The sequence below is a fragment of the Oncorhynchus kisutch genome, linkage group LG1, assembly GCF_002021735.2.
Source record: "Oncorhynchus kisutch isolate 150728-3 linkage group LG1, Okis_V2, whole genome shotgun sequence".
In the NCBI taxonomy this organism is placed as follows: Eukaryota; Metazoa; Chordata; class Actinopteri; order Salmoniformes; family Salmonidae; genus Oncorhynchus; species Oncorhynchus kisutch.
The window spans coordinates 49,659,633-49,685,874 of record NC_034174.2 but is presented as its reverse complement, the minus strand read 5'-3'; the positions used below and the strand labels follow the sequence as shown (position 1 = coordinate 49,685,874).

Sequence of the window (26,242 nt, the reverse complement as noted above, 5' to 3'; positions counted from 1 at the left end):
GCCCTGTTGGGGCTCCCTGATCCAGGCCCATAGTAGGTCCCAGCAAAGGCAGCTCTGGTGCATGGAGGGCTCATTTGGGCAGAGCTTACAGTGGCCTGAGGGCAGAGGCTAATGTTTCAACTACACAGGGGGAGCGTCCTCAGAGTGTCTCTGTCAGAGATGGCGTTTAGAGAGTGTGTGTATGTGATGTCGGAGGGTGTGTGCGTGCGTGCATGTGCGCTTGTACAAGGAGCATCAAGTGCTGCTCTACCCAAAAAATCTAAGACAGACTCCAAAAGTTTGTGAGAGGGAGATGGAAGAAACGAAGCATAAAACATTTAATACTTTTCCACATGAAGGAGGGGAAAATATGCTCTTCTATGTGTGTTGTATAAGTGAGGTGAGAGTGGGGAAGGAGGAACAAAGCATCCAAGGTTTGAAGAAAGTGATGTTCTATGCAGTTTGAAGAACTCAACCTGTTTCTCTTGATTTTCAAAAGGCACATGCCGAAGTGGATGTGGGGAAGAGGGCAAGAGGCTCAAACCATGGACGTTTGCTGTCACTGTGGAAGGACTGGAAGTAGAAATCCTATAATTTGTACGAGGATGGAGAAAGGGGGCCACAAATCACCAAGCTCTGCCTGTAAAAAGTGAAAAGTGTCATAAATATACCATAAAAGTCTTTGTTATCCCCTTGGCCCAGGAGATTCTTTCTCTCTCTATGGATGATGGCGTTTGACATGAATACACACTTGTCAGTTCAGGGTCAGTGAGCAGCAGTGTATGGTGGTCAGAGTCTCGCACCTGTGTGTGCACATACACACACAAACACACACTAACTAAGGCTGCAGTGCCCTTACCTCCACTTCTATCCGCTGTGGCATATCCTTTGTGCATGGCTACACACACACACACACACACTAACACACACACACACACACATTCTTGCATAATGTATAGGAACACACAGTACACCCAAAGTCCCAGTCAAGCCCAGGTGTGGAAGCACCCTTCTGCTGTTGTCATTTGGGTCTTGAGAGGAATCTGAGCCAGCAAAAACCATAAACCAATGCTTTGACAACCCCTAACAAACAAAAAAGTTGTTACGCAACGGCTTTTAATATGGATGAGGATGGGAATGTTATTGAAATGTTGTGAAGCGAGTCGGTGCCTTTGTCCTCTATGCTGTCAGGTGCACAGAGGGAAGAAGATGAGTAGTAGACCAGGGAAGCACAGTTCGGTACAGTACAAGGTGGAACCGCATCGCATGCCGCTACTTTGGCTTGTTGGCTTGGTCCTCCTGGGCAGAAGATGCCCCTAAAGGCCCGCACAGATGATTTTAGCCGTCTTACGCCACGATTTTGTCCGTCCCAGACAAAATATCCACGTTTTGGGCAAATTCTTCTGACGTAAATGATTGACGGACATATCGGTCTAGGTCTGCCGATGAAGTACCACTATGTGTGTTCATAGGCTCAGACAAGGTTCAGATAGTGTCAGATGTAGGCTTTATCGTGTAGTGTGGCTGGTGCTGCGAGCCCATCCCGGTTACTGACCAATAGGAACACAGCCGGCACTGACTATGCACGCGGTAATATGATTATTGTGAATAATCAGATATATATAATAGTTTGATCTAAACATTCACATACTCTGCAAGAAGAACGATTTCCCTAAAAGTCTGGTTTAAAGGCACAAGATCGCCAATCAAAATAAGCCTTCTACCACATTATTTTTGGGAAGCCTGTTTGATTCGGGGGTTTGGACATATGAAGTCTCTGTGTCAAAACTATTTCTAAGATGCATACTTTCAGTTTTTCCGAACTCACTTGGGAGGCTTGCAGTTGCTGGTGCTGGCATGTCAAATACACCGCTGCAGTTGACCTAGCCAACGTCGGCTGACGTAGCCTCGCAAGCCATTCACAGAATGTGACGGCAGAGCTGAAAGCGAATCGTTCAAATTTGGCCAGATTGATATCGAGATTGTGATTTGGTAACATCTCACAGTGTGACATTTAATAATCGCAAAAGACTGAATCCAACATACAGTGTGGGAAGGCTTTAAGGACTGGTCTACGATCAGATTATATAACTCAATGCTGGCTAAGAATTTGTGTGTGTGTGTGTGTGTGTGTGTGTGTGTGTGTGTGTGTGTGTGTGTGTGTGTGTGTGTGTGTGTGTGTGTGTGTGTGTGTGTGTGTGTGTGCGTGCTTGCATGCATACGTTGTGTGTGTTAGTTACTCTGGGATTTGGCACAGCGTTTACCTGTTACATTGGTTATTTCCTTTACATTACTAAGCCTATCATTTTTATATGTTTCTTTGACAGGAAACTCCTTTCTATCGAGACCTTGGCTCCTGAAGAATGAGCAGCCAATGTAAGCCCCTGCGTTGAATAAATGGATGAATAAATGAATGAAATGAATGTCTTGATGGAAGATCATGGGAACACCGTTTCAAATGCAAATCAATAGAGTTAAAACACAGTCCAGTGTCAACATTTTCTGATTGTTGGAGCTTTCTTTGCTTTGGTCATCCTCCATACCAGGAGAGAAAAGGCAGAGTATTCAAAATGGATGATCCGGGCTGCTTTCACTGCTTTCAGTCCTAACCTCTCGGTCCTGTTTCCCTGTCCCTTGTAAGGAAGGGTTGTGATGCCAGTGTTCAAGGAAAATCAATCCCCTGTGCTAAGCTGCCACCTGAGGGTTGGGTTCCTGGGTATTCTGAGGTTCTCTTGAAATTTTAGTCTGTGTCATCAGAAGTTTTCAATCAATTCTCAAATGAAAAGGTCTGTATTCATAAAGCGTCTCAGAGTAGGAGGGATGATCTGGGATCAGGTCCTGTCTCTCCCATTCATTTAATTCATCATGATCTGAAAGGCAATGATCTGATCCAAGACCAGCACTCCAGGAAGTGCCCTAGTCTGAAAGTTGAAGTAATAATCAAATTAATGCTTCAGTGCCGGCTTATATCCAACTTCAGGACTGCTTCATATTTTGTCAGTTTGATGTGTGTGTGTGTGTGTGTGTGTGTGTGTGTGTGTGTGTGTGTGTGTGTGTGTGTGTGTGTGTGTGTGTGTGTGTGTGTGTGTGTGGGTTGTGCAAATATTGAGTCTGGTTGGTGTCCGGGGACATAAGACCTGGGTCAAGTACCAATTATTTAAAATACTTCAGGACAACTGACCTTGATTTAGCTTGCCCGGTACAATGGTACCAATTCCCAAATGTGCAAACGATGTCCCCTTTGAATGCTGACCATCCTCAATCAAGCATACCTAAAGTATATAAAAGTGTTTGATCTCACGGATGTGTATTTGACCCAGGTCTGATACAGAATGATATACTCGGCTATCAAAAGAAAACAATGAATCCTTCTCCCCTCACCCCTGTATCAATTTCTGGTCGGGACTTTGCCTTTCCACTCCACTGCTTTTCACACTCAGATGCTGCTGCATCCACAACATATTCAATGCGTCACTCTTCTCTTGCTCCATCTCTCCCTCACGGACGGCCATGTTGGTCTCTCTTTGATGTTTAAGCTGATCAATGCTTCATGCTCCCGCATGTACACACGCACACAAACACACACACGCATACATACACACGTATACATACACACGCACGCAAGCAAGCACACACACACGCATACATAAACACGTATACATACACACGCACACAAACACACACACACACACGCATACATACACACGTATACATACACACGCACGCAAGCAAGCAAGCACACACACACACACACACACACACATGACCATCTCATGCTGCTGGGTTGTCCCCCTGCTAGCCATGTTGCTGTAGTAAGGGGATAAGAAGAGGCTTTAATCATACATTACCTCCAAGGCCGACCCATATCCATCCTTCTATCCAGTCAGTCAGTCAATGTGTCTTTCCGTTTATCTGAGTCTTTCTATCTCTCTGTCCATTTGACCGTATGTGTGTTTGTCTGCCAGCTTCTACAGTATATAGTGCTTCTACACCTGCATTGCTTGCTGTTTGGGTTTTTTTCGGCTGGGTTTCTGTACAGCACTTTTTTGTGACATCAGCTGATGTAAGATGGGCTTTATAAATCAATTTGATTGATTGGTAGTCTTTTTGTTGCTGTGTGTGTGCCTGGTCTGTCTGTCTGTGTCCGTCTTATGTAATCCCCCCCCCCCCCCCTCCCCTGCCCCCCTCCTCCAACTTGAGGCCCTGTTCCAATCCTTTCAAATGCATTCTTCCTGTTTTCCTTCCTTGAAGAGATCTAACATGCTTCAATCACTGAAAGCGAGGGTTCCACTGCTTTCACCAATCCAGTCATTACTGATCCCTTGATTACTTTCGTTAAATGAGCAAGGATGGGTGGGTGGATGGACGGATGCATATTCGTAGTAATTGAATGCGGCCTTAATATAAAAACAGCTCTGCAAATGAGGATGGAAGGGAGGAAGGGAGGATTGGAAAGAGAATGATGTGATTGATGTATTTGACTGTCCCCACTGTCGCAACTGGGGAAGTAGGCAATTTCCCTGAATCAGAGCGCAGAACTTCTCTTTCTTCCCCTTTCAATCGCTCCAAATTCTCCTCCCTCCTCTCGCTCTCTCGCCTCTTTTTCTTCATTATGGTATCATTCTTTCCATAAAAAAACAAAACAAACAAACAACACATTTGTACCTCAACTGCCCTACAGACATACACTGAGTAACATTAAGATGTTTGATATACTCAGTGTACGTGTAGACAATGCTAACTAGCTCACACTGCAGGACATTTAGTCCATCGCCTAAACCAAACGTAAACCACAGCCTAGCTTAGCATAGCATCCTGAATGTCATCCATTTATGACAAAGCTTGAAGGACCTGCTTTCTCATAGACTGACAAGGTGAAAGATACAATCCCTTAATGATATCACTTGTTAAATCCACTTCAATCAGTGTAGATGAAGGGGAGGAGACAGGTTAAAGAAGGATTTATTTAAGCCTTGAGACAATTGAAACATGGATTGTGTATATACAGTTGAAGTAGGAAGTTTACATACACCTTAGCCAAATACATTTAAACTCAGTTTTTCACAATTCCTGACATTTAATCCTAGTAAATATTCCCTGTCTTAGGTCAGTTATGATTACCACTTTATTTTAAGAATGTGAAATGTCAGAATAATAGTAGAGAGAATGATTTATTTCAGATTTGATTTCTTTCATCACATTCCCAGTGGGTCAGAAGTTTACATACACTCAATTATTATTTGGTGGCATTGCCTTTAAATTGTTTAACTTGGGTCAAACTTTTCGGGTAGCCTTCCACAAGCTTCCCACAATAAGTTGGGTGAATTTTGGCCCGTTTCTCATGACAGAGCTGGTGTAACTGAGTCAGGTTTGTAGGCCTCCTTGCTCGCACACGCTTTTTCAGTTCTGCCCACAAATGTTCTATAGGATTGAGGTCAGGGCTTTGTGATGGCCACTCCAATACCTTGACTTTGTTGTCCTTAAGCCATTTTGCCACAACTTTGGAAGTATGCTTGGGGTCATTGTCCATTTGGAAGACCAATTTTCGACTAAGATTTAACTTCCTGACTGATGTCTTGAGATGTTGCTTCAATATATCCACATAATTTTGATTCCTCATGATGCCATCTATTTTGTGAAGTGCACCAGTCCCTCCTGCAGCAAAGCACCCACACAACATGATGCTGCCACTCCAGTGCTTCACGGTTGGGATGGTGATCTTCGGCTTGCAAGCCTCCCCCTTTTTCCTGCAAATATAACGATGGTAATTTTGGCCAAACAGTTCTATTTTTGTTTCATCAGACCAGAGGACATTTTCCAAAGTCTGGATTTTTTATGCCGGTTTTGGAGCAGTAGCTTCTTCCTTGCTGAGTGGCCTTTCAGGTTATTTTGATATAGGACTCGTTTTACTGTGGATATAGAGAATTTTGTACATGTTTCCTCCAGAATCTTCACACGGTCCTTTGCGGTTGTTCTGGGATTGATTTGCACTTTTCACATCAAAGTATGTTTATCTCTAGGAGACAGAACGTGTCTCCTTCCTGAGCGGTATGATGGCTGCGTCGTCCCATGGTGTTTATACTTGCGTACTATGGTTTTTTACTCCCAAGGATGAACCAGACTTGTGGAGGTCTACAATTCTTGGATGATTTATTTTGATTTTCCCAAGGTATACCTTGAAATATATACATTGGTACGCCTCCAATTGACTCAAATTATGTCAATTAGCATATCAGAAGCTCTGACCCACTGGGATTGTGATACAGTGAATAAGTGAAATAATCTGTCTATAAACAATTTTGGGAATTCCTTGTGTCATGCACAAAGTAGATGTCCTAACTGACTTGCCAAAACTATAGTTTGTTAACAAGAAATTTGTGGAGTGGTTGAAAAATGAGTTTTGATGACTCCAACCTAAGTGTATGTTAACTTCTGACTTCAACTGTATGCACTCAGTGTAGACACAGGCACTCAGTGTATATATATCTTCACCCCCCCACTCGCTTGCTTGGCGGCAATTGCCGTCATTGCCATGGTAATGGCTCATCCCATCTGAAGTGTTGATAGGTTGACAGAAGATCATTAGGTTACTATGCTGCCCTACCAAGCAAAAAGGCATTAACTGCTCATAGAGTGGAAATGAGAAAAATTGCCTTTATTTACCTTGGTTTCACAGTAACTTTATGCAGTTACTGCTAACATGACCCCCATTTTCACAATACAATAGAGGCAGGATATTTGTCCGCGTGATTAAGCATGTATTTAATATTGCAGCAGTTACATTAACTCATTTTTGACCAAATGAGCAGTTACTGCCTTTTTGCTTGGTAGGGCAGTATGGTGATATCACAGGGGGATTGATACACTGACTAACCAAGTTCTCTGAGAGGACAGGGGACCCTGAACTTGTGTCCTCTGTTCACACTACTGTCACTGCTGTCACACTGCCAGCCCATTGAAATAGCACAAGCAAGAAACACAGAACGTGACCTCTGACCCACCTGTCAAAACAGGAAGTTCCTGTGGCAGGTCAAGGTTATGTGAACAGGTCAGAATGGCCACCATGACCCCTGGATGCTGTGGATTGGCTAAGCATTTGTGACCGGCTCAATTCGATCTTATGCAGCAACATTTGAAATTGTGTTTTTTAATTGGATAAAAGTAGACACTCAGAGCTAGAAAATAGTATATCATACACTGCAGTTGAGGAACAATGGGAAAGTAATTCTGCTTTGATAGTTGATGAACTTGTAACCTCACTTTTGAGAAAATGGCCCTTGAATGTTTGGTACAACTACTGGAGAGCTCTTCTTTGTGTACACCCATTCAGCATCATTCACACCCTCTTAAGCTTTAGCCCTACCCATCTCTTTAAGGATTCACATGTGAGGCCATGTACTAAACAGCCAAAGATTTCAAGGCTGATGGCTGGTTTATATTACAGGTGTGTTCGTAGTCTCAAGTGCTAGAGTGAGTCTGGGCGTTCGGAAATTCAGAGCGCTGTCAGATTGTCCGTTCGTATATTCAGAGCATCAAACTGGATGCTCTGGCCGATGAGTAGGGTTGATCCGAGCATTCTGACCTCACAAAAGGAGTCAAGCACCCAAGCTAACTGGCTAACATTGGCTAGCTTGCTAGCTAGTTCCAGACATAAATGTGAGAACAGCTCACTCTGACAATGTTACTCGCCCTAGTAGAGATGGTTAGGCTGTTTTAATTTTATCCAGAGCGTTGGTGACTGCAACTGTGCTGCTGGCAACAATTTAATTACATTGTTTCCCCAATGTTTTCTGACACCAGCCACATTCAACGGGTGTTGAGCGTTCGTACATTTGTGCGTTTTTCTCCACTCTGGCACACTCAGACGAGAATGCTCTGAAATCGGAGTAGATAACCAAAGCAAATTTACCAGCTACGCCAATCGACAGTTGTCGCAGTGATGTCATGAACATGCTTCTCCCTCTCTGTCACGGATGCCATCATTGCCCTTAGTTTGAAGATGCAATCCAGGGACAGGTGTTTTATACAACAGCCTTCTGTGTGTTCTCTTTTCGACTCCGTCTCCGTATTAGCAATCAAACGGCAGGATTTTCTCCATCTCCTTAGCTATCATACTCTAATTCCACTGATTTCAAGACTCGGTCCTCCAGAAAGTGGAGAGCAACACTTATGCAGTTCTACTACGTGATATCTTTCCAAAAATCTGCGTTACAAAGGATTAACTACAGATACTGACCAGTTCATGTTATCGACAGAAGCGTGTTACATGGCAGACCAATCCAAACTGGCAGACCAAGCCAGTTGATGGACAGAGAAACTGCTCTAGTGTGAGTGCTTAGTGTTGATTATTTGGATTGTTGGACTAGGTGTAATGGAATGGTCTTAATTTAATAATGTGCACAAGATGGGGGGTTATAGCGTAGAGTGATGCTGTTTTATAACACAAGGGATGTTTTAGCCATCTGCCTGGTGTGTGCGTGTGCGTGTGCGTACATGCATGTTTGCGTGCGTGCATGTGTGTGTGTGTGCACACGTGCATGTGTCTCGCATCTCTGTATGTCGGTTTGTATTAGGGTTTCTTATCTGCCCTGGATCTAGAGATAGCAGACCCAGCTGTAGCCTAGAACACCCAGCTCTACTGCTCTGCTCTGTGCGCATGGTACTCTGGGATAGCTGCCCATGTCCGTTTTATTCCCTGCTATATAAATACCCACTGTGCAACACACACACACACACACAATCATGTTAAAAGTAAAGTAGTACAAGACAACCTCATAACGTTTCTCCAAATTGTTTACTGCAGCATACATCAGGGTAGCCTCATTTTCTAAAGGGAAGCTCTGTTGAAACAGGGTTAAAGAAATGTGGCGTGAGTTCCATTCTGACCGTTATGACTTTACCCTCCTGAATCTGAGTGGAATGGTTCGTTCTGGTGGAAGTGTCCTGATGATAGGGTGATCCATCCTGTTGCTCTCACCTCTCCGATCCATCTCAGATCTACAAGGGGAAGTCAACAAAGGCATATGGGAAGGAATAGTGCATGTTTTCAGAGTGGAACCTAGCCCTGACATCTGTATGTTGTCACCGATGAAAAGGTAAACAAACGTGAAAGTGAATGGCTAAATCGGCCCTGGGCTAACAATCCATTTAAAGCTAAGAGTTTAGCTAGAGCCTCTGTTGTGGCTAAAATCCTGCAATATCTCAGAAATTCAGAATAGGAGCTATAGACAGTGTTAGTTAAATACCATTTCTTTATAACTATGCAAAACGTGCTTATGTATATGCCGTGCCATGAGGCAAATGACTATCCACCACCAATGTACTTATATTATACTACTTTCAAATGATCATTAATTCCATTGCTGTAAATTTCTCTACCTTCCGTTAATAATAGACCCAAATGAAAACAGAGGAATTCCATTTCGCACGGCCACTCTAACTACTGAAATGAGATCATAACTCAGTATCCGTGTTCGCCTCTTAACTTTTAAAATAACAACTTTTGAAGGGCACGGAACATACTCCAATCCGTCCCCGCCTTTGCTGGTGAAGTAGTGTGTGTGTGTGTGTGTGTGTGTGTGTGTGTGTGTGTGTGTGTGTGTGTGTGTGTGTGTGTGTGTGTGTGTGTGTGTGTGTGTGTGTGTGTGTGTGTGTGTGTGTGTGTGTGTGTCATGGTCTTCAGAGATTGGCTGAAATGAGTGGGCCACCAAGACTGGTAAATTTATAGATGTGAAACTAGGCCAGAGCCCAGAACTGACGGCATACAGCCTAATGTAATTAGGAGCTACTGGTGCTTCACACACACACATTTGATTAAATACACAATTTCAGGAACACATACACACAATCTTGTACAGCTAACTTTGTGGGGGAACACAATTCAGTTCCATTCAAAATCATATTTAACCCTGAACCTAACCCTAGTTCCTTACCCTAACCCTTAACGTAATTCTAACCCTAACACTAATTCTAACCTTAACCTTAAACCCCCTAGCAATAGCATTTGACCTTCATATTTCTGTTTGTTTGCTATTCTTGTGGGGACTTCTGGTCCCCACAAGAATAGTTCATAGTTACTCCACCTATGTTTCTCTTATTTTATTTCTCATATGCTTCTCTTATTTTATTTCTCATTCCTTCATTCCTTCTTACTCGTCATTGATTTCTCCCTTGTTCTCTATTCCTCTTCCCTCTCACCATTTCTCTCCATCTCTTCCTCCATATTTTCCTCCCTCCTCCTTTCTCGCTCACTGTATCTCTCCATCTCATCCTCCATATCTTTCTCCCTCTCTTCCTCTTCCTGCTCACCGTATCTCTCCATCTTATCCTCCATATCTTCCTCCCTCTCTTCCTCTTCCTGCTCACCGTATCTCTCCATCTTATCCTCCATATCTTCCTCCCTCTCTTCCTCTTCCTGCTCACCGTATCTCTCCATCTTATCCTCCATATCTTCCTCCCTCTCTTCCTTTCTCACTCATCGCATCTCTCCATCTCTTCCTCTATATCTTCCTCCCTCTCTCTCCCTTTCTCAACCCCTCTTATTTTAGATCACATTTTTCGCATTTCGCATTTCCCTTCAGATCATTTTCATTCAACACAGCACCTCTTGTTTACTCCTCCCTCCCTTCTCTCTCTCTCTCTCTCTCTCCTCCCTCCCCTCTCTCTCCCTCCTCCTCTTCTCTATCCCTCCCTCACTCCCTTCTCTCTCTCTCTTCCTCCTCCCTCCCTCCCTTCTCTCTCTCTCCCTCATCCTTCTCCTCTCTCTCCCTCCTCCTTCTCCTCTCTCTCCCTCCTCCCTCCCCTCTTTGTCACTCCTCCTTCCCTCTCTCTCTCCCTCACTCATATCTCCCTTCTCTCTCTCCTCGAACCCTCTCTCTCCCTCCACCTTCTCCTATCTCTTTCTCACTTCCCTTCTCTCTCCTTCCTCCTTCCCTCTCTCCCTCCTTCCTCCCTTCTCTCTTTCCCTCCTCCCTCCTCTCTCCGACCTCCTTCTCCTCTCCCTCCTCCCCCTTCTCTCTCTCCCTCCTCCCCTCTCTCTCCCTCCTCCTTTTCCTCCCACTCCCTCCCTCCCTTCTCTCTCTCTCCCTCCCCCTCTCTCCCTCCTCCTCCTCTCTCTCCCTCCTCCTTCACCTCTTTTGCCCCCCTACCTTCTCTTTTTCTCTCTCTCTCCCTCCTCCTTCTCATGTCTCTCCCCCTGCCTTCTCTCTCTCCCTCCCTCCCCCTCCTCCCTACCCCTCTCTCCCTCCTCCTCCCCTCCTCCTTCACCTCTCTTGCCCCCCTCCCTTCTCTCTTTCTCTCTCTCTCCCTCCTCCTTCTCCTCTCTCTCCCCCTCTCTCCCTCCTCCTTCTCCTGTCTCTCCCCTGCCTTCTCTCTCTCTCCCTCCTCCCTGCCCTCTCTCTCTCCCTCCTCTCTCTCTCCCTCCTCCTTCCCCTCTCTCCCCTGCCTACCTCTCTCTCATTCTCCCTCCCTCCCTCTCTCTTCCACACACACACACACACACATACACACAAACACACACACACACACATCCCCCTCTCACACCCCTGTCCTCTAAGCCAGTGGAGCAGATGGGGCTCAGGGCTCCATGACTGAGATATGTTCTGACAAAGTACACATCTTCCACACAGCGCTTCTCAGATGTGGCTATACCTTCCCCGCTGTGAGGTAACCCGCCCTCAGGCTCCCATGCAGTCTGGATCTGGCAACCTGGAGGTTCCAACTTTGCTATTGGCTTTAGATGGCTCAGGGTTTGAGTTTGGGATTTACCTGTTTGAGGACATACACTGAGTGTACAAAACATTAAGAACACCTTCCTAATATTGAGTTGCATAACCCTTTTGCTCTCAGAACAGCCTCAATTCATTGGGGAATTTACTCTGCAAGCTGTTGAAAGCATTCCACGGGGATTCTGGCCCATGTTGACTCCAATGCTTCCCAACATGGATGTCCTTTGGGTGGTGGACCATTCTTGGTATACACAGGACACTGTTGAGTGTGAAAAATCCAGCAGCGTTGCAGTTCTTGACACATTCAAACCGGTGTCACCTGGCACATACTACCAGACCCCATTCAATGACACTTAAATCTTTTGTCTTGCCCATTCACCTTTGAATGGTACACATACACAATCCATGTTTCAATTGTCTCCTGGTTTAAAAATACTTCTTTAACCTGTCTCCTCCCCCTCATCTTCACTGATTGAATTGGATTTAACAAGTGACATCAACAATGGATAATAGCTTTCACCTATATTCACCTGGTCATTCTATGTCATGGAAAGAGTCAATGGTGAGTCTATGTCATGTTCCTAATGTTTTGTACACTCAGTGTATGTTCGACCCTGTAAAACCACACATTTCACTGCACCTATCGGTGTACATATAAATATATGTTGTGTGTGTTTCCTTGTAGCTAAGCAGACACGATGTTGGAAGACTGGACTACACAACTGAATCACGGATTATTCAAGTGTCCACAGGATTTTCAGATATCTCAATGTCTCAGTGTCAAATGTTATTTGTATAGAGCTTGTACGTTTAGCCTTCTGAGTGGGGACCTTGTTGATAGTAGCTGGTATGAAAGTATGTGGCTGCCCATATTCATGTTCAAACTCTAATTGGGTAATGACAAATCAATAACACAGGTTTTCTGACAGATATATGCTTCCATAATTGGAGATGTGGGTGTTATGTCTCCTGTGGGTCGTTATTTAGTCCTGAGACTAAATGAGACACCAATGCCAACCTTGAACAAAATGAATATTTCCCCACGAGGCTTATTAGATCCAATAGCTTTCACCTGAGAGACTCTTCAAGGTTTTTAACCTTGGAGTTTATCACCTCTTAAAACCAAGCAGTAAAACAACCAAGTCCAGATGGCCATTGTGAACAAAGCAGTCCCACAAGCAATAATGACGCATTTTATACCGGTGTTATTGTATTAAAAACTATATTGCCAGGCAACCGTTGTAAATAAGAATTTGCTCTTAATTGACCCGTCTGGATAAAGGTTAAATAAAAAAATCAAATGAATTGTATTGTATTCCACATATTAAAATTGTGTATTATGATTGGCCACCGGGTAGAAGTTGCCGTACAGTACAGATCTAGGATCAGCTTACCTGCGCCAAATCCTAACCTTATCCAATAGGAAGAAAAAACACACAAATGCAAAACCTGACCTTTCCAGTGGCAAATTCACCTTACTCATGAATGCATGGCGTCAGTGTTTTTTGTATTGGATAATGGCACCCCCTAATGGTTAGAAGGGCACATTATTTATATGGTTGTGGATGGAAATGTGGTCAGGTCAGGGATTGGACACCATGCCAAACTCGCCCTTTCCATTGGACTATGAGCAGATGGCAGCTCCCCTGTGCACGAGGCAGGGAGAATCTCTTCCAATAAGCCGGTAGCAGCGCATGTCTTTGAAGCAGCTACCGGTAACTGCATAGTGATGTTTCCTGCTCTACCCCCCTTTTATCTGTTCTGTCCTCCTCTTGAAATCGCCTCTTCCTTCTCTCTCTCGTTAAAGATATGTTATGGCTATAATGGCAATGGGGTAATATCTATACCATGGTGCTGTGAACCAGGGTACTATAACGTTTGCAGAAGTAGACTGGTCTAATGGGGTGTTATTTCCGACCACAAGTTTCTCCACAATGAAAAGTACCTTGACACCTCACATTGACCTGGCTGCTTTATGAATCACTACAGTGCGAAGCAGCTAGACCCCAACTCAATCCTTCCACTAAATGGAGAAATAGCTGAATTAAATGGTCTCCTACATCCGCCTCTGCTTTCATCTTTTCAACCACATGGGCTCATTCAATAATAGAACGTGATTTATTACAGTAACAGAAAACACTGCATGCAAAAAAAATATGTAAAAGGAGAGCGCAAGAAACTGTCGTCTCAGGCCGGGGCCTTCTCAAAAAGAGGGAAGAGTACATCCTCCTCGACACGCAGCGTGGCGTTAATCAATCAATCCCAATTTATTTGTGCCGCTTTAAAAAGACATTTAAAAAAATTCACCTGGACTCGATCATCCTCTTCTGGCTTTCTGGGTTGTTCAGAGTATATCATCATCACCATCTAGGCCAATGCAAGGCAGAGCAATAAGCAAGGCAAATCCCTTAAAAAGACCTAACCCAAGTCTATTCCAAAAAGAGGGCTACTCAGAGTAGACTAACTAGGCCAATGACGCAGTATGTGAAGTTATATTAGAAGTGACCTAAATACAATTAAAAGGAGTCTTTCTGATCACGTACTGCATATTGACTCCATTAAATCTTCAGAAATGTGTGTCTGTGTGTGTGTGTATCTTCACTGGCTGTCTGCACATTGACACTATTCGGGGCTTAATCAGTGGTGTAGAGGTTCCTGGAGAAGTGGGTAAATTCAAATTTTGCTAAAAACAAAAATGTCACACGGGACCCTGTGTGATTAATGACATGACAAACAGTGACATACACTCTGAACTAACTAAAAATGATTAATCTCATAATGAGTTTTTTCACAGTCAGGCCAATCCAAGCTTTACCGTGGCAGTATGCTAATAGTAGGCCTACTATTTAAATGAGGCTGTCAACTGAGTCAAAAATTCCCAGGTTTCAGATTTGATTTCTTTCTTTCAGGTGTTTGCCCTCAAAGTCACGCTTTTTTGTTAAATACAAAAACACACACATCGGATGTTATAAAGTCCACGACAACGCTTAAAACACATCAAGAGACTGCTCTTGAGGTTTGAGAAACGTTGACTACATTTCAACGTTTCGAGTGTAGTTACCCTTTTAATTAAACTGTGCAGGCACCTAGTACTGTTGTTTGGTTAGGGGTGTTTCTGGAGTGCACATGAGATGCCGGTTTGCAAAACAAATGGCCGCTGGACTGATGTAATAATCGTGATATCATTCTGCCAGGTAGGCATAGACTGATTTGTAGCTAGTTAACATTTAATTTGAGAGGGTGTTTGGGAAAGCCTTTCCCATTGACCAGAAGAGGGTTGGCCCTTAGCATCGCTATATTTGTTCTGTTCCTTAATTGTTTGAAACCTGGATGTTTTACTTAATATTATGAGGTCTTACCTTACTTGAAAGTAGCCTATATCCAAAATCCCACCATAGAAACATTGAAGAAATTATTATTTATTTATTAATAAAAAAATTAAAAATTAACTTTATTTTCTCGGGAGTCATACTGAGACCATGCTCATTTTTATAGATTAATTACATAAATTACAGCAAATATACACATCAAAATATGAATCCAAAATGAAAGCAGAATGAATAACACGGTCATAAAAAACCCACATTCATCAGTAATATGGTCCTCAATCAGCTTCCTGAATTTAAACTAGAGGCACTAAAACATCAAATGTAAGAACATGTTGACGGCTGTTCCAGAAATAAGGTGCAACAAAACTAAAAGCTGATTTACCTAACTCATTAGAGACCAAAAGACACAGTTGGCCATCTCTGTGACCGGGTGTGGAAACTCGTATGTCTAAAGTTTAGTAATGATGTTAGGTACAGTGTGACTTTTTGTAAAAGGGCTTTATAAATCAAAACATAGCAATGTATCAAAAGCTACGTGATATCAAAGAGGGCCAACCAACTGTCTGGGACAGAATGCAGTGATGAGTACTTCAATTCTTGCCTGTAATAAAGCACAGTGCTCCATGATAAACTGCATCTACTGGCTTTAAGGAAATGGCAGCTGCTTTCATATAGATGCTGTCGCCATAGTCTAGGACCAATTGGAACGTCAACTGAATAATCGGCTTTCTATTATGTAGCGAGAGTGTCACGCCCTGACCGTAGTTATCTTTGTTTTCAATATTATTTGGTTTGGTCAGGGTGTGATAAGGGTGGTGTGTTTGGTTTTTGTGTTGTCTAGGGGGTTTTGTATGTCTAGGGTTTTTTGTATGTCTAGGGGTTTTGTATGTCTAGGGGTTTCTCTATCCTAGGGGTTTATATGTGGTTGCCTAGATTGGTTCTCAGAGGCCGCTGTTTATCTTTGTCTCTGATTGGGAACCATATTTAGGTAGCCATATTCCTTGGTTTATCTGTGGGTTATTGTCTATGTGTTGTTGCCTGTGTCCGCACTCAGTTTATATAGCGTCACGTTCGTTTTGTTAGTTTGTTTAAGTGTTCTTCGTTTTAATTAAAAGTAAGAATGTATTCATCTCATGCTGCGCCTTGGTCTCATCGTTACAACGAACGTGACAGAGAGGCAGGACCTATTTCTATAGAAGAAGCCCATTTTTACTCGCAGCTTCTTAACTAACTCATCAATATGCTTTTTAATAGACAGATTTTCATCTATCTAGATGGCCAGATATGTGTAAGCATGGACACGATCAATAAGGACACCATCCAAAGTACATAGAGTGCCTTCATATTCAGCCCCCTTGATTTTTTAAACGTTAGCTTTATTTAAAAATTGCTCAAATAAAATATTATAAATTGCTCATCAACCTACCCACAATACCCCATAATGACAAAGCAAAAAACAGGTTTTAGAAATGTTTGCTAATTTCAATTTAAACAGGTTTTAGAAATGTTTGCAGCTCCTTCAGGGTTATCTTTGGTTTCTTTGTTGCCTCTCTGATTAATGCCCTCCTTGCCTGGTCCGTGAGTTTTGGTGGGCGGCCCTCTCTTGGCAGGTTTGTTGTGGTGCCATATTCTTTAAATTTTTTAATAATGGATTTAATGGTGCTCCGTGGGATGTTCAAAGTTTCAGATATTTTTTTATAACCCAACCCTGGTCTGTACTTCTCCACAACTTTGTCCCTGACTTGTTTGGAGAGCCCCTTGATTAGTGGTGTTTCAGACTCTGGGGCCTTTCAGAACAGGTGAAAATATACTGAGATCATGTGACAGATCATGTGACACTTAGATTGCACACAGGTGGACATTATTTAACTAATTATGTGACTTCTGAAGGTAATTGGTTGCACCAGATCTTATTTAGGGGCTTCATAGCTAACGGGATGAATAAATATGTTCCCACCACTTTTCAGTTTTTCAGTTTTTCCATTTTTATTCAAGGGGCATCACCAAGCAAGTGACACTATGAAGACCAGGGAGCTCTCCAAACAAGTCAGGGACAAAGTTGTGGAGAAGTACAGACCAGGGTTGGGTTATAAAAAAATATCAGACATTTTGAACATCCCACGGAGCACCATTAAATCCATTATTAAAAAATTGAAAGAATATGGCACCACAACAAACCTGCCAAGAGAGGGCCGCCCACCAAAACTCACGGACCAGGCAAGGAGGGCATTAATCAGAGAGGCAACAAAGAGACCAAAGATAACCCTGAAGGAGCTGCAAAGCTTCACAGCGGAGATTGGAGTATTTGTCCACAGGACCACTTTAAGCCATACACTCCACAGAGCTGGGCTTTATGGAAGAGTGGCCAGAAAAAAAAGTAATTGCTTAAAGAAAAAAATAAGCAAACACATTTGATGTTCCCAAAACATATGGAAGAAGGTACTCAGGTCAGATGAGACTAAAATTGAGCTTTTTGTCCAGGAAAATGCTATGTCTGGCGCAAACCCAACACCTCTCATCACCCCGAGAACAACATCATGTTTTTCATCAGCAGGGACTGGGAAACTGGTCAGAATTGAAGGAATGATGGATGGTGCTAAATACAGGGAAATTCTTGAGGGAAACCTGTTTCAGTCTTCCAGAGATTTGAGACTGGGACGGAGATTCACCTTCCAGCAGGACAATGACCCTAAGCATACTGCTACAGAAACATTTGAGTGGTTTAAGAGGAAACATTTAAATGTATTGGAATGGCCTATTCAAAGACCTCAATCCAATAGAGAATCTGTGACATGACTTAAAGAATGCTGTGCACCAGCAGAACCCATCCAACTTGAAGGAGCTGGAGCAGTTTTTCCTTGAAGAATGGGCAAAAATCCCAGAGGCTAGATATGCCAAGCTTATAGAGATATACCTCAAGAGACTTGCAGTTGTAATTGCTGCAAAAGGTGGCTCTACAAAGTATTGACTTCGGGGGGTTAATAGTTATGCACGCTCAAGTTCTGTTTTTTTGTCTTATCGCTTGTTTGTTTCACAATAAAAAATATTTTGTGTCTTCAAAGTGGTAGGCATGTTGTGTAAATCAAATGATACAACAACCCCCCCCCAAAAAAAAAACATCTCAAGGGGGGTTAATGTCAAGGGGGGTTAATACTTTCGCAAGCCGCTGTATACCGCTACAAGCTTGGCACACCTGTTTTAGGGGAGTTTCTCCCATTCTTCGCTGTAGACCCTCAAGCTCTGTCAGGTTGGATGGGGTTCAAGTCCTGGCTCTGGCTGGATCACTCGAGGACATTCAGAGACTTGTCCCGAAGCCACTCCTGCGTTGTCTTGTGTCCTTAGGGTTGTTGTCCCCAGTCTGATGTCCTGAGCGCTCTGGAGCAGGTTTTCATCAAGTATATCTCTGTACTTTGCTCCGCACATCTTTCCCTCGATCCTGACTAGTCTCCCAGTCCCTGCCGCTGAAAAATATCCCCACAGCATGATGCTGCCACCACCACGCTTGGCATTCATACGCTTGGCATTATAAGGGCACAAGGCGAGACCCAAATGGAGACACAGGAGGCAGCTGGTTGAGCTCCGATATTTATTATAACAAAAGGGGTAGGCAAAAGGCAGGTTGGGGATGGGTGAGAGTTCATAAACCAGGTTAGAGTCCAAATAGTACCCGGCGATAGGCAGGCACGAGGTCAGAACAGGCAGAGTGGTCAGGCAGGCGGATACAGCGTCAGGACAGGCAAGGGTCAAAACTAGGAGGGCTCGGGGGAAAACAGAGACTGGAAAAATAGGAACTAGGAAAAACGTTGGTTGACTTGGCAAAATGAGACGAACTGGCAAAGAGAGATAGGAAACACAGGGATAAATACACTGGGGAATAATGGGGAAAACAGGTGACACCTGGAGGTGGGTGGAGACAATCACAATGACAGGTGAAACAGATCAAGGTGTGACAGGCATTCAGTTTCATCAGACCAGAGCATATTGTTTCTCATGGTCTGAGAGTCTTTTTGATGCCTTTTGGTAAACTTCAAGTGGGCTGACATGTGCCTTTTTACTGAGGAGTGGCTTCCGTCTGGCCACTCTACCATAAAGGCCTGATTGGTGGAGTGCTGCAGAGATGGTTGTCCTTCTCAAAGGTTCTCCCATCTCCACATAGGAACTAGACCTCTGTCAGAGTGACCATCTGGTTCTTGGTCACCTCCCTGACCAAGGTCCTTCTCCCCCAATTGCTCAGTTTGGCCGGGCGGCCAGCTCTAGGAAGAGTCTTGATGGTTCCAAACTTCTTCTATTTATGAAAGATGGAGGCCACTGTGTTCTTGGGGACCTACTATACTGCAGACATTTTTGGGTACCCTTCCCCAGATCTGTGCCTCAACACAATCCTGTCTCAGACTGCTACGGACATTGCTTTCGAACTTCATTGTCACGTTCTGACCTTTATTTCCTTTGTTTTGTCTTTATTTAGTATGGTCAGGGCGTGAGTTGGGGTGGGCAGTCTGTTTGTGTTTCTTTGTTTGGTTTCTGTTTCGGCCTAGTATGGTTCTCAATCAGAGGCAGGTCGTTAGTTGTCTCTGATTGAGAATCATACTTACCTCCACGCACCAGCCCTCCGGTGGCCAGGCTGTCTCTCCGTCTCATCCCTACAGGTGCTCCCGCCTGTTCAGTACTGCCAGAGCCTTCCTCCTGCCCAGCGCTGCCAGAGCCTTCCTCCTGCCCAGCGCTGCCAGAGTCTCCCGTCTGTCCTGAGCCGCTAGAGTCTCCCGTCTGTCCTGAGCCACTAGAGTCTCCCGTCTGTCCTGAGCCGCTAGATTCTCCCGTCTGTCCTGAGCCGCCAGAGCCGCCAGTCAGCCAGGAGTCGCCAGAGCCGCCAGTCAGCCAGGAGCCGCCAGAGCCGCCAGCCAGGAGCCGCCAGCCAGCCAGGAGCCTCCAGAGCCGCCAGCCAGCCAGGAGCTGCCAGAGCCGCCAGCCAGCCAGGAGCTTCCAGAGCCGTCAGCCAGCCAGGAACTGCCAGAGCCATCAGCCAGCCAGGAACTGCCAGAACCGTCAGCCAGCCAGGAGCTGCCAGAGCTGTCAGCCAGCCAGGAGCTGCCAGAACCGTCAGTCAGCCAGGCGATGCCAGAATCGCCCTTCACTCCAGAGCTACCGGAGTCTCCCGCCTGTCCGGCGCTGCCGGAGTCTCCCACCTATTCAGGACCCATATCAGGGGGCCCCAGTCCAGGTGGCGAGGGTCGCCGCTTTAAAGAGGCCACGGAGGTGGGCAAAGAGGCGCACTAGAACTATGGTGAAGTGGGGTCCACGTCACGCGCCAGAACCGCCACCGCGGACAGACGCCCACCCAGACCCTCCCCTATAGGTTCAGGTTTTGCGGAGTCCGCACCTTTGGGAGGGAGGGGGGGATAGTCACGTTCTGACCTTTATTTCTTTTGTTTTGTCGTTATTTAGTATGGTCAGGGCGTGAGTTTGGGTGGGCAGTCTGTTTGTGTTTCTATGTTTGGTTTCTGTTTCGGCCTAGTATGGTTCTCAATCAGAGGCAGGTGTCATGTGTTCTCTATGATTGAGAATCATACTTAGGTAGCCTGGGTTTCGCTGTTGGTTTGTGGGTGTTTGTTTCCTGTGTCAGTGTTTGTGCCACACGGGACTGTTTCGTTTATATTCACTTTGTTATTTTGTATTCTGTTGTGTTCAGTTTTACTATTAAAACATGGACACTTACCACGCTGCGTTTTGGTCCGATCCCTGTTACTCCTCTTCAGATGAAGAGGAAATCTGTCATTACATTCATGGCTTGGTTTTTGCTCTGACATGCACTGTCAACTCCAGGACCTTATATAGATATGTATGTGCCGTTCCAAATAATGTCCAATCAATTGAATTTACCACAGGTGGACTCCAATGAAGTTGTAGAAACATCTCAAGGATGATCAATGGAAACAGGATGCACCTGAGCTGAATTTCGAGTCTCATAGCGAAGGGTCTGAATACTGATGTATATAAGGCATTTCAGTTTTTTTATTTGCTTTGTCATTATGGGGTATTTTGTGCAGATTGCTGAAATGTTTTTTTTTATCAATTTTAGAATAAGGCTGTAACGTAACAAAATGTGGAATAGTCAAGGGGTCTGAATACTTTCCTAAAGGCACTGTATTCTATCATCAGAGTTAGTTTTATGCGGTCTAGAGAACAACATATATTTACCTGCATTCAATACTAATTTCAGGTCAATAAAGTTTCTCTGTTACACAATGAAGGCAGACTGTAGTTGAGATGGGAGCCTGGTTGACCGTGGGTGCAATAGCATACACAACAGTATCATTAATATACAAGTGCAGGTTCCAATGTTTTACAGGCGAGTTGATATTGTATTGTATATGCGCTCTCCTGTTCTATTGGTTTTCAAATCAACTTTATTTAGTTGTCTAAGCTAAAGCCATTATCCTAGTCATATTAGCAACCCATGATAGAATAGTTGCATCTTTAGATCTCCCCTCTTTCAAAATTTTTATCAGATATTTCTATCGCTGTCCAGGAAACCACTCGTGTGTACAGTGCAAATTCTAGAAAAGTGTTTATCTGCAAATTGCATTTTGGAACATTTGTACATACCGCCGTGTGCTCATTGTTGCACTTAAAATGTGAAAAATAATAGTTTATCAAAATTATAAGCTAAACATTCTGATCTTTTCTATCAGCCTTATTAATTGATACAGTGTATACCTCCCCTACACTACCTCCCCATAACTGCCATCCAGAGGAAATATCAGCCCGTGCAGAGAAGCACAAGATTGAACTTCACTCAACTTTCTAGAGTTTTTCTCCTTAGTTAGCACTATCAACATTTCCCTTTACTGGGTGAATTGTGATCGAATCAACGCAATATTAGCCACTTTCAATGCAACATATCAAACTATGTAACAAAACAAAACAAACTATGCAAGACTTGGTATGCAAAAATAACTATGCAAGAGATTTTGTTGTAGGCAGAACGCATTGGAGTAGGATTCTATTACATAGACAGGCACAACTTAGCCCGTATTCTACACAGATCGGAGCTGCATAACCAATCAGAGCTGTAGTAGGCCTATATGCAAATAGACCATTGCCATATGGATCTGTGCAATTGGACTGGACTGTGTTTACAGCATGAGAAGTTGTGAGTAGATGCGCTTGTTTTGTGATCAAAGCGAGAGCTGCATGTAGCCAAGTGTGCACAATTGTTTATATCCTTTACTAGTTAGTGAGTTATTAGCCCAGTTATAGATAATTTGTAGTCAGCAATGGGGGAGTGATTGGTTCCTACAAGAGCACAACATGTGTACATTTCTAGACATCTTTGAAAAGCAAGTCAGGTAAATGACTTTTTTGGTCTTAAAGGGGCAGTGTTGTATTTTGAGACAGGCTTGAATAAGCTAGGCAGCCAATAGGCAGAGGGTAGCATAATTTGTCTGATTCTCTGTAATAAAGGTATGGCAATAATTATACATTTTATTTTGTAAAGTAGGTTCTTGCATGTTAAACATGTTAATGTCAAGCCCAAAAGTATCATGGAATGTAGGCCTACATTGAACACCAAACATTGGCTGCTGCTGTAGGCGAAATTATAGAACAGCTATTTCCAAGTTAAAATTTTGATGGTAGGCCACTCTGGTAGTCCTACATAATGATCAAATAGCCACAGTAGCCTACTTGACCACTGTCTGAAACTGTAAAGCGGGTACATCCTCAGTGTTTGCAATAAACACTGCTAGAATTTGCACATCCTTTTTACAAAGTTCAAGTTTGTGCTCAGCAGACCTGAAATTTGCTCAGTGACCAAAAAAAATGGATTGAACATTGATTGTGGGGATTAAGAAGTGAGTACATGCAATGGCCACAAACATTAAATGGTGTATTCCTGCGTATACCCTCCTACTACAGCACATGTTTTATGCTCATCACAGAGGACAACGCTGATTAGCATTCAGGAGGCTACGCTAAACCAAGCCAAGCAGTGTGGCAGGATGCGATATGAGACTGTCAGCTAAATGTGCTGTGAATTGATAGTGAGGAGTTGACCCTTTGGGCTATCTATCAACAGAGAGATTGTAGTTAAACAGTTCTCTGATTATCACGTTAAATGAGCATGAGTCTGTCGCATGCTAATTGCGGTGGGATAGAAGTGTCAGTCGGTTGTGTGGGGAGAGATGCGCTAAATCAATCGTTAGCGTATACGGAGGAGTTAGACTACTCTCCGGGAGCTGGGTTATCCAGCGTGTGTGTGTGTGTGCATTCTTTCCTGTTTGTGAATGCGTTCATCTGCGCCTGTGTGTATGTGTGCGTGTATTCCAGCTGCACCTTCAGAATCATTCATCTCATTTGCCTGCTAGAAAATCACACTCCATTTACATGGGGCTGTAAATTAATTGAGATATAATGTGTGATTTATTTGTCCGTTGCTATCATTTTCAGTCAGCGTGGTAGTACAATTATCATATTTTCTGCTTCTGAAGAAAATGTATACCTTATATTATTTCCACCCTAGTTACATTGAATAAATTACGCAATTTTGTCAGCCAAATTAGCTCTTTCTGCATGGGCATTTTGCTCTTGTCCTGTCCTCAGTCAGAATTCAATGCACTTTTATTAGTTGTTCAGAGCTATCAACTTGATACTTAATGACATTTTGATATAATAATATATACCATTTAACAGACACTTTTATCCAAAGCAACTTAGTCATGCGTGTACACAATTTAAGGATGGATGGTCCCGGGAATCAAGCCCATTGTCCTGGCATTGCAAGCACCATGCTCGCCCAACTGAGCTACAGAGGACCATACTATCAGACAATAAAAACAACATCCTGACAGTGTGTAGAGAGCCACAAGAGACAACAGACTAGAGTCAGTTCCACTTTTTATTTATTGATTTAACCATTCACCAAATAGATTAATCTGACCCTTTTTGCATCCAAGAAATCATTGAGAAATCAGATACTCATTATTGACCACATACATATGTAAAACACAAAACACACCAAACTAAACATACAGCTACAGGCTTAAACTTAACTTGTTTAATTCCCTTGACTTTGCTGTTCAAGTCTATTTTCAATTGTAAAATAGCAGAAATCCGTGTAGAGCCACACCCATTCCCTATAAACACACACTCACTAAATGCACACACCTTCAATACATACCCCTATAAACACACACTCACTAAATTCACACACCTTCAATACATACCCCTATAAACACACACTCACTAAATGCACACACCTTCAATACATACCCCTATAAACACACACTCACTAAATGCACACACCTTCAATACATACCCCTATAAACACACACTCACTAAATGCACACACCTTCAATACATACCCCTATAAACACACACTCACTAAATGCACACACCTTCGATACATACCCCTATAAACACACACTCACTAAATGCACACACCTTCGATACATACCCCTATAAACACACACTCACTAAATGCACACACCTTCGATACATACCCCTATAAAAACCTACTCCCCCAATTCAATACTTTTAATACCACTAAATATACAGTGTACACATACTATATATCCCGACTAAAATACCTTTGGCCTACTACACCTGCTGCGTTCCGAAAGAGAGAAATGTAGCAAATGTTGATGTGAACAGAACATTGAGGAGTATTGCAACTCTTTGCTGTTGATTGGGTGACTGTGTGTAGTGCGCTCCGCTTCAGCAGGATTTTTTTATCAAGCCAAGATTTTTAAGCAAGCCTTCCGGTCAAAACCCCTTCATGCCCATCGACCAAACGTATCGTTGTAAGAAAACAATGTCGTTCAGCACACTCTCGCAAAACATAGCAAGACGTTTTACCAACTGAACACACCCTTGGCGTTTTAAAGGCCAAGCAGCTCCTTGGGGCAGTGGTTCTTAACCCTGGTCCTGGGGACCTAAAAGGGATGCACATTTTTGGTGATCATTCTTTTTTTTGCTTGACACCAACGATTGTTGACTTTTCCAAGAAGCAGGACTCGATTATCACAGAACTCTTGTTGTTTGACATAGCATTGTGTAGTAAATAGTGACGCAAGTGATCGTTTGTGTATAAAGACCTGGCTTTATACCGTTAATAAAACCGTCCCTACGGTTATTCAAATACTGTAGAGTAGATTGTTGTAGAAAATTGAACACATTTTATGACTAGCGTATTTAAACTGAATGCTCACTTTTACTGCTGTTAAGCAATCTGTGAATCGCTGCCTCCTCTTGCGACTGTTGGTGCTGAAGCAATGTGCTGCACCCTGCAACCAGAGTTTTGTTTCCCTCTAACTATACAAGTTTATTTTCCCCTGTAACGAGTCCGTTATAGCCCATCAGAAAGTGTTTGTAGTCAAAAACCCACTCCAGGGTAAAGATCAATTCTGATTGGTGTCCTTTCGTATCCAGTACTGTCCTGTGCTTGGCCTTGTGCCCACAACCATAAACTACAGTAGGTGAGATCTCTTTGAGAGGAATAAAAAGTGTGTGCAATCTCTACACAGTCTGTCAACGCCATACTGTAGCAACAACATGTTGAAAGCATTTTAGGTTTACACCAAATGATTGTATTCCACAAGATGTTGTAAAGGAGCTTATTGTGTCTGTACGTACCTGCAGTTTTTGAGAGTGCATATGGAGACACAGGAGACAACAGAGACAGTTACTCTGTATTTCTTTAGTTAACCATTCCCCCAATAGATCAACCAGACCCATGTTACATGAAGAAAACACAGATAAATCAGACACAACTTGCAGTGTATTAGATACTCGTTGTTGACCCCGTAAACCGTCCTTCCGTAAAGCTCCATCCCTTTGCAATGGCAAGCGTTAACCACCTTGCCAGGCAGGGCACTGGCACAGACCGTCTTGCGCTGGGCAGGCGGGCGGCGGGGCACCAACCAGCCAATCCCCATCTGCCACCCCCTGCCACCAATCCTCTTAACCCTCATCATAATACCACTGGGCGTGCCAGTCTTAGTGCCCCGTGCCAGGGATACCCGCTGGAAAAGCTCTCATGTATTGGAGACTGGCGAGGAAGAGACAGATGGGAAGCTGGGAGAAGGGAGGGGTCTACCCGGAGGTAAGGGCTCTCCTGGTGATAAGGCACTGGGTACCTCCCGGCTGTGGAGGATAGTTGGTAGCAGGAGGTGTTGCTATCAGAGTGGAACAGAAGCGAGGTGGAGGTTTGAT

At 43.6% G+C, this 26,242-nt stretch overlaps 1 protein-coding gene across 2 annotated transcripts in view; it reads left to right on the top strand.

Annotated features, from left to right (window-relative positions):
- The first annotated feature begins 2,304 nt into the window (after positions 1-2,304).
- The window catches only part of LOC109868067 (disks large-associated protein 4), a 74,037-nt gene continuing 50,099 nt past the window's right edge, over positions 2,305-26,242 (top strand). For both annotated transcript variants that reach the window (XM_031826447.1, XM_031826443.1), the window contains exon 1: positions 2,305-2,355. The gene's annotated coding sequence lies outside the window, so the exon portion shown is untranslated. The remainder of the gene's footprint in view (positions 2,356-26,242) is intronic.